General features: G+C 37.0%; 1 pseudogene; it reads left to right on the top strand.

The window, feature by feature from the left end:
- The first annotated feature begins 223 nt into the window (after nt 1-223).
- On the top strand, nt 224-16,810 carry LOC123454657 (annotated as a pseudogene).
- The last annotated feature ends 203 nt before the right edge of the window (nt 16,811-17,013 follow it).

Raw genomic sequence — 17,013 nt, 5'->3', positions numbered from 1 at the left:
GATATCTATTGTGTTGAAGACAATGTTGGTTCATAATTAAGATGTTACTCTAATGAAAGAAAGTAGTACACAACACCATTTTGCAGTTCATTCAAACACTTAAATGCGACATGCCTAGATGATGAACTGAATTCTCAGCCTGACTGGAAGAAACAGGAAACAGAAGAAGAATTAATTAAGAGGGATTATAAGGATACTGCCTCCAAAATAACAAAGTGCACTGAAAGAACCGAATAACTTAAGGAAAAAGCTAAATGCAGTATGTGAAGAAAAGAGGAAGATGGGGATTCAGGCTAAAAAAAATTAAGCTCATTTAGATAATTTACAGAGGACGTATGAATTTATGACAATACAGAAATTGAAAGGAAATTCTCATGCAGCTCATGAAATGAAAAGTTTAAGGCAAGAAAAAGTACCAGTTTTGAAATTTTAAGGCACCACTTAATGAAGAAGTATATGGAATTATAATTGTTTTCATGAACTGAATATCAGACCATCACCTTAGCAGAGTGAAACATGATGAATCTGGTATGCATGGTGACAAGCCATTACTCCTGTATTCTCACAGAAATGATAATCAAGAGAAGCATGTAAAGCATTCAACTATGACGTCCACACTGAGGAGACTGTGTGGCGACATATTGAAAGGAGTTGTCATTAAAGACATGCAGGATAATTCTTCAGAGAACTCTGCAGAGAATAATCCAAAGACAGCTGCATTCTTTAAGAGCTCCAATTTGTCATTGAGGTTTTTATCCATTTTAAGTGTTCTTAAAACAGTCATACAAGAATCCTTGCAGCCCTTCCTGGAAGCCTGCAGCAACTCTTTGGTTTTTTTTTTTGCATGTGTTCTATTCTGCTTGTAACCCCTAAACTTGATCTTCATATCCTGGAGAAGCTCAGTATTATCCTATAGAAACTTTCCAAAATCAACAGTAATAAGAAGCTCTTTGATTTTTTTTTTTTAACCAATTCATCTTATGCTTCAAGAAACACAAAGGACAACACATCCAGAACATAAAGAACATGCTTTTCTCTGTATTAACTTCAATTAAACTCTGTTCAATTTGGGTTTCCCAAAATGCAACTCCCTGGTGTCACATACATTACAAAGGTGTGTGTCTTTTTCTGTCTGGTGTTTATTTGTAAAAGTGTAAAAAAAAAAAATCATCCAAACAAAATTCTACCAAGAATGTTATCAGAAACATGATTTATCTAGAAAGGTATCATTTTTTTATTTTTTTTTCAACTATGTAAGTGAGAACCCAGACTGGCAAGATGAAGGTAGGTCGATCCTGGGCTGTTACTGGTTAGCTACTCTCAATGAGTTAGTGGACTCCAAATTCAGACAGAACTTGTCCCAAGGAATAAAGAAAGGGGGCCGGGTATTGAAGTAGTAGATATGTGAGTAGAGTTGTGAATTCCATAAATGTCATCTCATGCAACAGTACTACCTTAAAGTTAAACATCTCAAACTTGCTAGCTTCCATAGATCTCACATCATTCAGTACACAGAATAATAGATAGTCAACCATGAAGACAGGCATACAGTAGTGTGTCTTCTTTGAAAATTTGACTTCCTTTTCTCTTGGTATCTGACGTTTAAAATCTTTAGGTTACCCCAACATTCATTATCCAAATTGAGAGGTGTTTTATGTTGAAAATTAGTAGGAATGTAGACAAACCTGGATTTGCTCTAGAAAAGTAGGAATGGATGAATGATCACCCTATATACCTGGATTATGGAATCCTAAGGAGATGTGACATGAACGTTTTCACAAGTCTCTATGTTAGTATGAAACTTGTGTGATTTAAAGTGGTGTTTGCATATAATAGCATAGATGCATAGGGGCTGATAGAAAAACAGAAATTGGAGAAACAGGTATGTGAAATCCTTTCCATAAAGTATCTGGATTTTATCATTCATTAGGATTACATATTAATAATTTCCTGAAGCTGGGGAAATTGATCACCTGTAATAGATAATTTATTTGGATGTTCTGTGTGCCATTTTACCCAGTTACATGTGAATTTCTTTCCAAGCTGAAAATGAGGAAATGGAGCATAGATACAGCCTCTCCATGCATCTTTTGTTTGCAATGTTGTCTTTTTTAAACATGAGAGAATTTTAGACTCTTTGCCTTGAATCATGTGATCCCTACATCCAAACCATATGTGGTGTAGATGATTTAAATATCTTCCTCTTGGTTACCAAGACAGACAGCAGATCCGGCGATTGTCTGAGGAAGGAATGCTGATGTCATGACCTGAGCTCATACTCATTGTCTGAGGAAGGAATGCTGATGTCCTGCCCTGAGCTCATACTCAAGGTCCTCTTCAGGCTCTGCAAGTCAGCTAGGAAACTTACAGAAGCTGAAGGATTCTACTTTTGTAAAATTATTTATTGCATATACTCATTGCCCAAAGCATTTGTGTTACATAAGGACATTTTCATACAAGCACATCACCCCATGTTTCTCTATCTTCATCTCTCTCCCCTCCCAGTAACCTCTTTTGTACCTCTAAACCATTTACATCTCCTTTAAAACCTATAGTAGTGGCTTCAATTTTTGCAAAGGCCCACCTACAAACTAGTCATGCAAGCACTCATTCAGAAGGCAGAGGCAGAAGAATGATGCATGTAAAGCCAGCCTGGGGTAATTATTCTCCCTCTCTCTTTCTCTCTGTCTCCCTCTTACACACACACACACACACACACACACATGAAAAGAAAATGTATCATTAACTATAAAGCTGCCATTTCTTTTATACTTATTTTAGATATAATTAAAGCATCTTTTCTGAAAATAAAACACATTTGCTAACAAAAAATTCATATTTGTTTTTATATTTTAAGGTATAAAAGGCAAATGATGCACTAGTGGAGAAGAAAAAACATGTTTTGCAACATTACAAGTTCTTAAAAATATGTAAAATATTATAAAATTATACATATTTTCTCATCTCTCTTAATTTTCCTGCTTTATTGTGTTTTTCAATTCATATAAGTGCTTCTGTCATTTATTGTTTTCCTTTTTTTAATATTCATTCAATAAATATTCATATACTATTGACCACATTCAAAACAATAGTTTTGATATTGAGGTTATATTTGTTAATTAGGTTGATTCTGGAAACTATTTTGATTTTCTGCCCTTGAACATCTATTATACAAATAGAAAGAAAAATAAGCTAAATGTTGCAGATAATCAAATAAATGTTACAGGAGGAAAGGGAGCACACTGCAAATACTGAGCAATGTTGGAAGGGGCAGATTTCAATTCCATTTGGCAAAATAGCATTTCAGGTCTTGTGATACTTTTTGAATAAACCAAAACTTACTTCTATTTTCCACTCATTTGTGTTCTTTCATAGAGAGGAAAATGAAGATTAAAGTTAATCATACTTTGTCATAGTTGATACCATAAAATAATATAAGAAATGTAATATCAGGTACTCTGATGATAACTCTATGTCATTTCCTTTAATCTTTATGTCACCTGTATACTGTCAGCACTGTTGTCATCTCTCCCAGAAGAAAATAGGATCAATAATAACAGCATTTTCCAGTAGTCCACAACTACTACATGATCATGCTGGAATTTGTATCCAGGTACTACTGATTTCAGAAAACACATTATTAGCCACCAGCCATGTTCTCCTGGTCCTTTATCAACCAATAAAAGTGTTGCTTGCATTCCCCACATGCCTTCAGTAGCCTCCATAAGTCTTTCTCTGTATATGATCACTGGTGAGATAAGGAAGAACATATTAATTTTCCAACAAAAGACAAGGTTCTCAAAGTGTGCCAAACTAAAGTGCTTGGTGTCAGGAATAAAGCAAATCAAAAGGTGCTTTGAATAGTCAAATGTTTTTTTGCACACTCTTCACAGGGACATACTTGTAAGTGTGCAAGGGTACTTAAGTGTGTATATCAAAGGGAGGAACCATTGCCTTGAATTTTAAAGATGACAAATACATAATTCATATTAGCAACAGCTACTTCCAAACTAATGCCAGACACGTAGGGATCAGCAGATGATGTCTCCTAACCCTAGCTGCAGGCCATTCTCACAGAGCCTGGGTAAAGCCTTTGTGCTTAATTTCCTGAGGTTTAATTTTTGGTCTTTCCTAATGAAATATTAAGCTCTTTTAAAAAGAGATTTATCAGATTAAAAAAAAAAAGAAAAAGAAACTCTTGTTCTTCCACTTACATAGACTTTGTTTTAAGATAGAGGGAAGCATTACACAAAAGCTGGCAAGATCCCAGAGGATATATTTACACTTGAGGTTCTATTTGGTGTTTTTTGTTTTGTTTTGTCTTTGTTTTTTTGTTTTTCTTCCCTCTTTAACTTGACTTTTCACCATTCAGCTTATTTTAAGTGAGGTATGTTAATGCCTTTCCCTGAACACACTTTATTTCTTCAAATATTCTAATGACCATATTCTAGTTATAAAATCTCAGTAGGCAGAAAAAATAATTGGAGAATTTTATATTAAACAGTGCTGAAGTATAATTGGACTTCTCATTCTTTTTTTTTATTCTAGAGATTATTCAAAATAAAAATTACAAGTTTTTAGTAGAAAGAAATAAATCTGTGCTGTCTTTATTATTTTATTCTCTGCTCAAATGCGGGCTGGAGAGATGGCTTAGCGGTTAAGCGCTTGCCTGTGAAGCCTAAGGACCCTGGTTCGAGGCTCGGTTCCCCAGGTCCCACGTTAGCCAGATGCACAAGGGTGCGCACGCGTCTGGAGTTCGTTTGCAGTGGCTGGAAGCCCTGGCACGCCCATTCTCTCTCTCTCCCTTTATCTGTCTTTCTCTCTTTGTCTGTCACTCTCAAATAAATAAAAAAAAAATTATTCTCTGCTCAAATGGTTCTAGTTCCTTTAAGAAATATGAATATCTTTTTTCATTTAAATTCTCTTTTTCACAACTATAATTTGCCACCAAAATTTGAATATTTTCTTTGAAATTATATTCAGTAATATCTTTAATTCCTCATAAAAATTCTCATATTTCTTCATCCCCACCTCAATGATCCTTAAACTTTCCCTAGCCTTCTCTCCTTGTCATTACTTTGGGCTGAGATACAGAAGCCCTTCCTCAATGTCAAGGTGAACAATTTGTTTCAATGCAAACAACACCTATCTCCATCTAATCCTGGACCACGCCCACCCCCACCCAGACAAGATGCCTTTTTAATACCTACATGTTAGCTAACTCTTTTATAAAGAAAAAATTATATATTTTATTAATACTTATAGTTAAGTTTCAACTTGATATTTTCATACTGGTTTTTTGTTTGTTTGTTTGTTTTACTTTCCTTTCCCATCTTTTCCTTTCCCCCTCTTTTCTTTTCACCCCGAATTTATCCCACTTTTTGGTTTGTACTTCCTTTTGTCCTTTCTTTCCTTCTTGTCACCTTTTGTAGCATCCTAAATAGAATCATGTTTCATACTCAGTCTTACATCCCATTATTTTAAAATCATTTTAAAAATATTTTAATGTAATTTTTTGTTTGTGTGTATGTGTGGGTTAGAGTCTCCAGATGCTGCAAATGAACATCTGTCTGGCTGTATGTGAATGAATGTGAAATGGAACACAGACCTGCAGAGTGTAGAGGCAAGTGCCTAGTGATGGTTTAAATGGAAAATGTCCACCACAGTCTCTAATATTTGTGATTAAGCTTCGTATTTAGTCCTTTCTGGTGGAGACTTTGGGAGATTGAGCTGTGCTAGAGAAGGTACGATACTGTGAAAGTTCTTTGGAATTGATTACTTCCAACCCACTGGATGTTGAAAGCTCACTTTTGCTCTTCTCTCTCTTCTGCAGATGTGACATTATCAGTCAGTTGTTCTGCCTTTCTATAGCATGATGAAACTTCCTCTTGCAACTGTAAGCCTGAAAAATGTTTTTCCTACCACAAGCTGCTGCTCACCACATGTTTTGTCCCCCAAACAACCAAACAACAACAAAAAAAAAAATAGCTTCTACATACCTTTTGCCACTGGGCAGTCTCCCTAGCCCTACAGCCTCTTGTTTACATACATATACTCTTTAAAAGTTAGGATCCACATACAGGAGAGAACCTGTGATTTTTCTCTTTCTGGAATTGGGTTTTTCTTATAGTATGAATTTTTCCAATTCCATGCATTTTCCTGAAATTTTCATAACTTCATTTTTCTTTATAGTTGAGTAAAACTCTATTATAAATATGTACCATTCATTATGCATTGAATCAGTTGATGGGCATTTAGGTTGATTCCATTTCCTAGCTATTGTGAATAGGATAGCAATGAACATGGATATGCATGTATTTCTGTGGAGATTTCTCAAAAAGATTAAAATTGAGCTACCATATGACCCTACTATACCAGTATAATTCCTGGACATAAACCCAAAGGAGTTTATTATTCTTTTTTTTTTTTTGAATATCTATTCTTTTTTATTATTGCAATGGGATCCTTTTCAGAGTCTCTATGTAAAATGATTACATAAAAGAACTTGTACATATAAGTATGTATTCTTCTTTTATAAAACAGGGTTAGTTCTTCAAGATAGGTTTAACTCAAACTCCTGGAGGAGGCAAGTGACACTTCCACCTCAGACGACCTGGAAGCTCGGTTTTATGAGGCTGGGATATTGTGTCCACCGTCTTGTGCAGTTCTTCCTTTGCTTCTTGGTTTCCTGCGTTTTTTCTTCAGAAATCAAATGCCTTAGTCAACTCTTCAGGGGGCACAGGGCACCATTCAAGTGATCCAAGTGGGCCTTTAGAACGTGTCAGTTCTGACTTGCTCCAGACATATGATGGGTACAACTCAGGGTCCTCATCAGTCTCCAGATCAGTATCATTTGGCTCACATCCTGTCAGAGATGGATCCTCAGAAGAGCTCAAGACACACGGAGTTCCTTCTTCAAATCTGGATGCCAGGCAATCCTTCATCAACACCGTGGATTTCATCTGGTGTGTGGCACACGTTCCTGCACAGTCCTCCTTAACCTTGACTCAGGAGGTCCCAGGGGTACCCCGCAAGCACTTCTCTGCCCCTATAGGAATGGGACTGGGGACTCCATCTCCATTCTGCTGGAGCACACCCTGCATGGAAGGCTGAGTAGTGTTGTTGCCAGAGATGCATGGGCTCATTTCTGCAGATGTTTTATTTTCCAGGCTGATGACTGCTTAGAGATGGGAAAATCTTCAGTGGCTTGAGGTGCAGACCTGCGAACTCTGAGGCAGAAGCTGCTCTAGCCGAGTTTATTATTCTTTAATGACTCAAACCAGTTTCCTGAAGTACTTATCATCTCTAAGTTAAAAATACTTTTGTGACATGTTTTCACTTCTCCATCCTATTTCCCTGTCCAGTTCTTCCCTCTGCTCAGTTCTTATATGATATGCTTCTTGTCCTGTCTGCTTCTCCACTCTCATCATGTTATGTCATTTAATTATTCTTCTTTATTGAGACAGGTCTCACTCTAGCTCAAGCAGACCTATTCCTTACCTTATAGTCAAGCCAAGTCTTGAACTCAAGGACTTCTTCCTACCTCCTCTTCTCTGGTGCCAAGATTAAAGATGTGAGCCTCCATATCTGGCTCCCTCATTTACCATTCAAGCTTCTTAAAAGTACAAACTTACCTGGCATGGTGGCACACAACACTAATCCTAGCACTTCGGAGGCAGAGACAGAAGGATCACCATGAGTTAGAGGTCACCCTGAGATTCCACAGTGAATTCCAAATCATCCTGAGCTACATCAAGAATCTTCCTTAAAAAAAAAAAAAAAAAAAAAGTGCCAGCTTAATTTACATTCTTAGCATCTTTCCACATGAAAGGACCACCACAAACACCCCAGCCATCATGTCCAAACCACCACGCATGTTAATGAAGAAACAACTTGAAATGTTTCAAAGTCTCAGAAGTTATATGCTGGCAACATCACCAACTGTCCTGGTGTTACCAGATGAGTGGCAGAGTTGTTTAAAAGTACACATGATAGATAGATCACAGAGCATAAATCTTGGATGATCAGAATCTCCATGAATATAAGCAGACTTTCTGTTTTCCCAAGCTCCCTCATTCATCTTTATCCAGGGTAGGTTTTATTTTATTTTTTAGAGAGATTTAAAAATATATTTTATTTTTATTGACAATTTCCATAATCATAGATAATAACTCATGACAATTCCCTCCCTCCCCCTAATTTCCCCTTTGCAACTCCACTCTCCATCATATTCCTTACCCTTCACTCAGTCTCTCTTTTATTTTGATGTCATCATCTTTTCCTCCTATTATGATGGCCTTGTGTAGGTACTGTCAGGCACTGTGAGGTCATGGATATCAAGACCATTTTGTGTATGGAGGAGCACGTTTTAAGGAGTCCTACCCTTCCTTTGGCATTTATTTTTTATTAATTAGTTTTGTACTCATCAAATACAGTAAATTTGGTACCATTATCAGGCTCATCCTTGACCTATCCCCTCCCCTTCACCCCTCCTTGTTGAGGTATATGGATCATACATTCTGGAGTTAGCCCACAGTTATGGTTAGGATAAATGTCAGCATATCATGACCCAACATGTGGCTCTGACATTCTTTCCAGCCTCTCTTCTGCAAAATTTCCCTGAGCCATGTTGGGTTCATTTTTGGTCTGCTTCAGTGACGAGGTGATGAGGTGTTGGGGTCTCTGGCTGTCTGATTTGGTAGGAGTTGATTTATCTCTGTGTTGATCTCCTTCACCCTTGTGCTGGTACCCGGTTCACTAAGAAAACAGTACCCTTGCTTGTTTTGCCAATTGTTCTTAATGTCTGCCGGGGCCCTTTTGAGGTATGATGGGGTGGCTCTCTCCTTACATCTACCTGAAAAAGAGAAGCAGATTCTCCAATGGAGAGTAAGTTAGCACCATACAAATGAGATAACCCTTACCTTTTTATAGACAATTTCATAGGTGTAGGCCCTCTTATAGTGCATGATTGGTTGTAGCTTGATAGTGGAGAGCAGGCTTATGTTTGGATATGGCTCTGACTTGTTTCCAGTTCCAGCTACAGGTTTCATACCAGTGAGGGGATTAGTTAGCCAAATCAAGAGCAGTTGGTTTCCCTCCATGCTTGTGTGCCACTATTGCATTTGTGTGAGCATCCTGACAGGTTATGTGCTGCTAAGTAGGTTAGACCATGAGTTGCTTGGACAGATATTGGTCATTTCTCCCAGTTGCCCATGTAGCACCTTCTGGCACTAGACGTGCTGACTGTCTGGGGATTGACTCTCTTCCAACTTCCAGCCATGCCATTCCATTTTATGTGTCAACTGCATAGGTGTCTTCAGCAATAGGGTCTTACCACTAACCTTTGGTGGGCCATCAAGTACTCTGACAGAAATCTGTCTTTTTCTTAGGAAACCTTTTAGGTCTCTCTGAATTTTATGGTACCATTGCCGTTTGGGCCTAGATTTGTGTTTCCCACCCCTACATTGCCCTCCCCTGCCTCCCTACCCATCCTATTGTCTAGTCCACAAGATGCTTGCTGGGTATGTAAGGCATCTTGGGTAGATTCATGTTAGGTGCTGTAGATGAGTAAGACTATGTGGCAATTTTTTTTCTGTGATTTGGTAAGTTCACGGAGAATGATCTCTTCCAGGTTCAACCATTGTTCCTCAAATTTCATTGTGTCATTTTTCCTACTGCTGTATAGAATTCCATCTAAGAGCTGGAATCAACCCAAATGTCCATCACTAGAAGAATGGATAACTAAGATGTGGTATATCTATACAGAGTAGGTTTTAACGACATATAATACTGTCTGGACAGATGGTTCAGCAGTTACCTACTTTCTTGCAAAGCTTAATAATCCAAGTACCCATGTAAAGCCAGATGCAGAAAGTAACACATGTATATGGAGTTCATTTGCATGACTATAGGCCCAAGTGCACTCATCTCCACTCATTCTCTCTCTTCTCTCTCTCTATCTCTTCTTACAAATAAACAAATAATTTAAAAAGGTAACAACATATAATCTGGAGAAAAATAGAAAAATACTAATGAGCAAGTAAACATCAACAAGTAAATGCTGAGAATGCATGATGAAAATAAGAAAGTATTATATGCAGGGCCTAGCAAAATTAGAAATTACGTTTCTAATCTCAGAAATATATGGTATGGAAATACAAGTAGAAAAGACATAGTGATTGGCACAAAGTAGTCCTATATGAGCTGAGGAGTGTGGCTCTCAGTTGTACCATTGTGATAGATAATGTGCACATCATTCATCCCTTGTTTTATTTGCTGTGTTGCTAATAAGGGAGTCCAATTCTCTCCCCTTAAATCTAGATTAGAATTTGGATTTTCTGTGTCCAGAATATCAAAATTCTTGGGCTTTTCTTAAAAAAAAAAAAAAAAAAAAAAAGAGGAGAACCGAGGACAGGAGAAGATTTGTCATTTTGCAGGGCTACAGGGCAAGAGACCCAGCCAACTGTGGTCAAACCATCACACTTGTAAATGTAGAAAAACCTTGGATATTGTAAGCTCAAAAGTCAGAACTAACAATGATTTCCCAAATAGTAGAGTTAATGCTGTGTTATTGATTAATTTTTTGATGTTTTGAGGTAGGTGATTACCCATTATTGGAAATAAGAAATAGAACAACTCATATGCCCAAGAAAGCCACTCAAATTCATTGATCTAATGTCAATTTGTAAATTAAATCAATCAAAAGAGCTTGTTGGAAATATGTAACACCACTACCACCACCTTTCAAATCATGACCATCCATGACATTTTCAAAAGTATATATCACTACTTAAATATACATTGTTATTTTCTTAGAGCCTCTTGATTTTTTTCACATGATATTTCTACTTAACATAAATGTAATAATACCATATAAACAAAACTAAATGGACAACTTATATAAAATGGCTGTGGATCAATATGTAAGAATTAACATATAAAACAGGAGGTCCCACAACCTGAGTCCAAAAAGTGAATCTTTCTTTCTTCACTGACAGAGGAAAGAGTCACTTGTGAGTTATAAGGAAAATTTTCATAGATGTTTTTGAACATTGTAAATTCTTTGTTTCCCACCTTAAAAACCTGATAATTAATAATCTTCACACTTCTTTGAAAATTTAATAGAAAGCAATGTACTGAGGCATCACTTCTCTTGTCCTTCTTAAATTAGTCTTTGCCAGAAAATAAGAGCCTAGTGTCATAAGTAATTAAAATTAAACTGCCTGAAGACATGATAATAAACGTATGATATTAGACTATACACATTACTAAATAAATTTTGTAAAATCTTGCAGAAATAAAGAAGACTTAAGAGAGTTTAAAGAAAGGAAAAAAGAAAATTATATGTAAAACAAAACATAACCAGTGGGCTGGAAAGATGGCTTTGCAGTGAAGGTGCTTGCCTGTGAGGCCTAAGCACCCATGTTCGAATATACAGTCCCCATATAAGCCAGTTGTAAGGTGATGCAACTCCACAAGTTTGCACATGAACCCAAGGGAACACGTGCATCTGGAGTCCATTTGGAGGGGCGGAAGTCTCTGGCACAAAAATTCTGCCTCTGTCTCTCTCTCTCTCCCTCTCTCTCTCTCTCTCTCTCTCTCTCTCTCTCTCTCTCTCTCACACACACACACACACACACACACACACACACACACACACACGTGTGCATGTCTGGGACTGGAGAGATGGCTTAGCAGTTAAGTGCTTGCCTGTGAAGCCTAAGGACCTCGGTTCAGGCTCGATTCTCCAGGACCAACATTAGCCAGATACACAAGGGGAGGGGCCAAACATCTGAAGATTTTTTTCAGTGATTGGAGGCCCCAGCACACCCAATCTCTCTCTCTCTCTCTCTCTCTCTTTCCCCCTCTTTCTCTGTCTGTCGCTCACAAATAATAAATAAAGATAAACAAAAAAAATTTTTAAAGGCAGTCTATTGGGCTTCCCGACCTCAAATAAAAATTCGGGACAAAAGTATAAAAGTTTATATTCTCCAGACTGTTATAGGTTTGAGAATTCATAAATGGTGGTAATAGCCATGTGTGTGTGTGCATATATATATATATATATATATATATATATATATATATATATATATATATATATATGTATATGTATATATATCTTTTAAAAATCCAAAAGCACAATGATGAAATATGACTTCATGGTAGATTCACCCAATTTTTCCACAGCAGTCTTCATTAGAGAAAATTATTCACTAAACTAGAAAAACTTTCCAAGTCTCCCAGGTTAAAAATATAGACAGAAATTTAGTTAAACAAGTATGTTGATTTTTAGGTAACATACAATTCTGGGAGTATTCTAGATTAAAAAATAGATTTATGATTAAGAGTTAAAAATTATGTTTTTCATAAACAATGTTTATTCATTGAATGTTAGTAATTGTATCAGTTTTATATTTTTGAAGGTTGTAATCAATGTATTCTTTTAAGAATTATTGATATAAAAGAGAAAATGACTTCATTTTTAAAGTTAAGAAAGCTTATCATTTAAGCGGCATTCGATATATGATTATAACATTCACTAACTCTTTTGGATGGACATGTTCTTGAAGTTAACTAGCTACCTAAGAAAGGAAGAAAACTTTTCAAATTATAGGATGGTGAGAGAGATATGTACTTGTTGAAGACTGCAGTTGTGAAGTTAGTTGTGTAGGGACCTTGGTGCACACATATTTATTTCAATCAAAAGTTTATATCAATCTAAAAATTCATATACCAATTAGATATCCACTATATACAAGTTGGGGCTTTATCTACTTGAGGATAAATGTGTTTTATTTAAATTATAATTAAAGTCAAAACTGATTTTCAAAAAACAATATCATCAAATAAATAGGAGATATGGGAACAAATGAAATAGGGTATTAAATAACCTGTTAGCTAAAAATGGGGATCTGGAGTCTTGATGACTGCATTTAGAACCTGAATTGACTTATTCTAAGAAAGCCAAATTACCTCATCTGAAAAATACTAAAAATAGAATTAACTACTCTAGTCCTAGAATTGTTGTGAAGATTAAATAAAATAACACGTCATACATTAGTCCTTCAATTACAGCCTCTAGCCTTCAGACCAGTGAAAGTACCTTCAAATGGAGGGCCCTGATAGAGCTTCAGGAGAAATAAAGTAGACTAAACTTAGCACAGTCTGTAGGGACTAGCAGAATATTGATAGAGTACGTTGTTCCCAACAATGGCACTTAAAGCTGACAGTCAATAAAATCTCAATGTCTATTTAGAATGGTCTCATCACTCTTCTTTGAGACGTCATTATGATTTATATGTCTTGTCCTTATAATATTTTTTTCTCTTGATGGAAAGGAGGTTCTGAGAATTTCAGACTCTTGTGGATGGACATACAATCCTGAATGTCCCTGATTTTAGAAGCTAAGCAAAATCTGGGAGCTAGGTTATTACATGAATATGTGAATTTCAGAGATTCAGGAAACATTATGAAGGAAATAAACTTTCTGTTCATATCATTTGATGCCTTATAATCCAGTGAGGGCAAACAGTCTCAATTATAGCTCAGAGAGTAGACTCCAGTCTGAATATTTCATCCATATAATACATTTAACAAGCCCTCTCACTGTGTGACAAACATAAGAAAAAACACAAGCAAATTAAATACAAGGTGGGATCTGAACCCTAATTTACACATAGGTAACAAATCTCTAAAGAATATTTGACAGTCTATAAGCCATGGCATTTTAAATACAATCTGAGAGAATAAATGATTTAATGAGGTCTTCCAAGGAAAGCTGTTATATAAATAGGATAAATTTCAATTAATAGCAATAAATGGTGAGTTCCTGAGAAGAGTCCTTGAAACAATTCTACTAACCTTTGATGGTCATCACATTTTTAATACAAATATAGCACTAACATCTTTAACAGTTAAATTAATGATAATTAGAAAAGGTGATAACAGAAATGCATTCAACCAGTCAGCTTCTGGGATATCATTCTTCTTATGTTCATCTCCCTATATGGTCTTCTAGTTCTGTGGCAATTTGAATGGGATATAGTTTGTGTGGTCCCATAGAATCAAGTGGTTTATTAAAATTGAGCTTTAACTGGAAATCATAGCAGGCAGATCCCGATATAAGGTTGGCATGTCATTTAGGGTGCATCTGAGTCCAGCCTGATAAGGTGTGTGGAAAGCAGTTGGCAATGGTTGTTGTGGTTGTAGCTGTTGGTGGTGTCTCTCTGTTAGGATCTTTGGAAATGAGTCAGCTTTTTCTACCACTCATAGTATTTCCATGGAATTTTTAAGCCTGAAATAAATCATTTCCTCCTATAAGCTTTAGGTCAGGTGTTCGTCCAGCAATGTGAATCTGACTGTAATAATTACTTGCTGATGAATTGAATATTACTCATTTCTTCCAAAGCAACCTGTTTCCTTATATATCAAGTTCATCTAAGCCTGAATTTATTCTTTGTTATGTTGTTTTTAGCCTTTTAAGTATGTGAGCTTTTCTAACGGATGGTTTCAATTGTGTAACTTAACCAACCAGTGCAATTAAAGATGTCAAACAGCCCTCCTCATTATGTATGCAGATTTATTACTTAACAGGTTACATGTGAGAGAGAAAGAGAGCAGGGATCCAGATATTCAATCAAGAATCTAATTATACTCAAATGATATAAGAAGATATTCAGCTCACTAACACATTCACTGTGGGGGATTTGTTTTTCCTGGAAAGGCTGGATAAAAATAAATATAACAAAAAACTTTCATTTACAAAATCTAGGAAGTTGCCCAACTTGACTTTGTGTCTATAGGTTGGCAAGTTTTATTGTGATATAGTTCACCTATTTCAGTTTTAATGAGCAAAAAGTTTAAATAACTATTAAATATAAATAATTGAATTTTAATGGAATAAACAGTATTTTCTTTCTATTTAATTGATCATGGATCTAGGAGTCCATACTTCACTAGGCTTCCTGGAATAATCACAAATATGTACTGATTTCCACTTGCAATTCAGTCTCTTTGCTTGGCAAGTCGGGTCTGCATTTCCCAGGGGCTTTGTCCATCTGTATCTATTCCACATTCAAGTTGACTTTTAGGCATCCTCCCTGTCATGGTAAGCTGCAGGCCATCAGGACTGGAGTCTTCTTTCTATCCTTTAAAATATATGAATTAATTAATCAATTTTTATTCATGTGAGAGATAAAGAGAGGCAGAGAGACACAAAATTGGCATGCCATGGTTTCCAACCACTGCAAACAAACTCCAGACACATGTGCCACCTTATGCATCTGGCTTACATGGGTCCTGGGAATCAAACCTGGGTCCTTCAGCTTTGCAGGCAAGTGCCTTAGCTGCTAAGCCATCTCTCCAGCCCTGCTTTCTCTCTTTTTTATTTATTTCTCTCCTTCTCATACCTAACATAATGATTGAAACATAGCGGACCCTAAATAAAGGGCTTTGGGATGAATGTGTAAATGGAGAGCTGAGATTCAATAAAAGCCTTCAAGCCTAGGGGCAGATTTAACAGAGTGCCTTTAGGCTTAGCTCCCATGGATGTTTCCTGAGCTTTACCAAGCATATTATTACAAACAAAAAGATGAAGATCTGAAGCTCCCTCCACAGGGCTTCATCAGAGCTCAACTGCATCAACCTGTATCCCTAGTAACCCATTTCTTTATCAGTATCTGACATCCCAGAGGCTCCTATTTACACTGTGCACTGTGCAGAGATTTTCCTCAAACTGGCTTTTCCTAAGGAGATTGTTACAGTATTCAACTTAGTCTTCATCATTCAGCGACTGTTTCCTCTCCTTCTTCTACTTCATACAAGAATTGGTGTCACTAAATGTGCAATGTGCTGTGAGCTAGCATGACATATAGTTGTATTTTGTGTCCTAAGTGCATTAAGCTAACTCACAGTAGGGATCATGTTGCTACCTGTGCCATTGAATTCACAGAAAATGATAGTTATTTCAAGTTAATTGTGAAGCTAGCATAGCCGGAATATCTTGTCCCCCAAGACAATTATTGTACTACTTCCCTGAAGAATGTTGGCATGCTATCACTGTAGCTCCAAAAGCATTCCTTCAGGCATCTTTCAGCTTGAACAAGTTCATGCTGCCATGCTCAGCTCATACCGCCCACTGCTTCTGCTAAGAACCACAATATTTCTTTTCCTAATGTTAGTCTCAAAACAACTAATTGGAAGATTAGGCTACTTTCTGGGTTCTTTGTTTGCTTGCTTGCTTCCTTGCTTATTTGTGTGCCTTTGTGCAGTAAGTGTGGTTGTGGTGTATGTGGGGTGTGGGGGGTGGAAGGTGTTTGTGCATGTGCGTGTGAAGATGCGTGTGCACCTCACATGCTGTGCAGAGCCCAGGGGAGAATGATGGGTGCCTCCACTCCATCCCTCATCTACATATTTCCTTGAGACAGGGTGCTGCGACCCAGTGCTTATCCAGTCTCTGCTTTCCACAGGACTGGGATTTCAGAAGTTCTTGGGGCCACTTCAAGCTGTGCATATTGTGGCTAGAGAATCCAACTCAAGCAGTTTCCAGCCCTCTAGGGTCCTTTCATTTAGGTGGCAAGGGCTGTTACCCACTTAGCCCTCCTCCAGCTCCCAGTCTGTATTTGTGACTTTTACCTTCTCCTAAAGTTAAACCCAGCCATTGATTTAACTTATTTAATCTATTTTTGTATCATTTTTGTACAGAATACCAAAAACTTTTTCTTACCCTTCTATAGTGGAGGACTATGAATTAAAGTTGGCAAAAGCAAAAGTAAACTTCTTTGTGTTCATCCGCCATGATGCACACTGAATTCAGCTGAGAGAAGTGGTCAGAATGTGGGCCTTGTCTGTTTTATTACTCTTCTTGATGTGATGGCAAAAAGAAAGGAAGGAAGGAAGGAAGGAAGGAAGGAAGGAAGGAAGGAAGGAAGGAAGGAAGGAAGGAAGGAAGGAAGGAAGTTTGTAGGCTCTCAGTAATGCAGTCCAGGGCTAGAGAGATTACTTAGTGGTTAA

Source organism: Jaculus jaculus, chromosome 14 (genome assembly GCF_020740685.1).
Source record: "Jaculus jaculus isolate mJacJac1 chromosome 14, mJacJac1.mat.Y.cur, whole genome shotgun sequence".
NCBI lineage: Eukaryota > Metazoa > Chordata > Mammalia > Rodentia > Dipodidae > Jaculus > Jaculus jaculus.
Note: the sequence above shows the minus strand (reverse complement) of the source record. Positions and strands in the feature narration are given on the sequence as shown.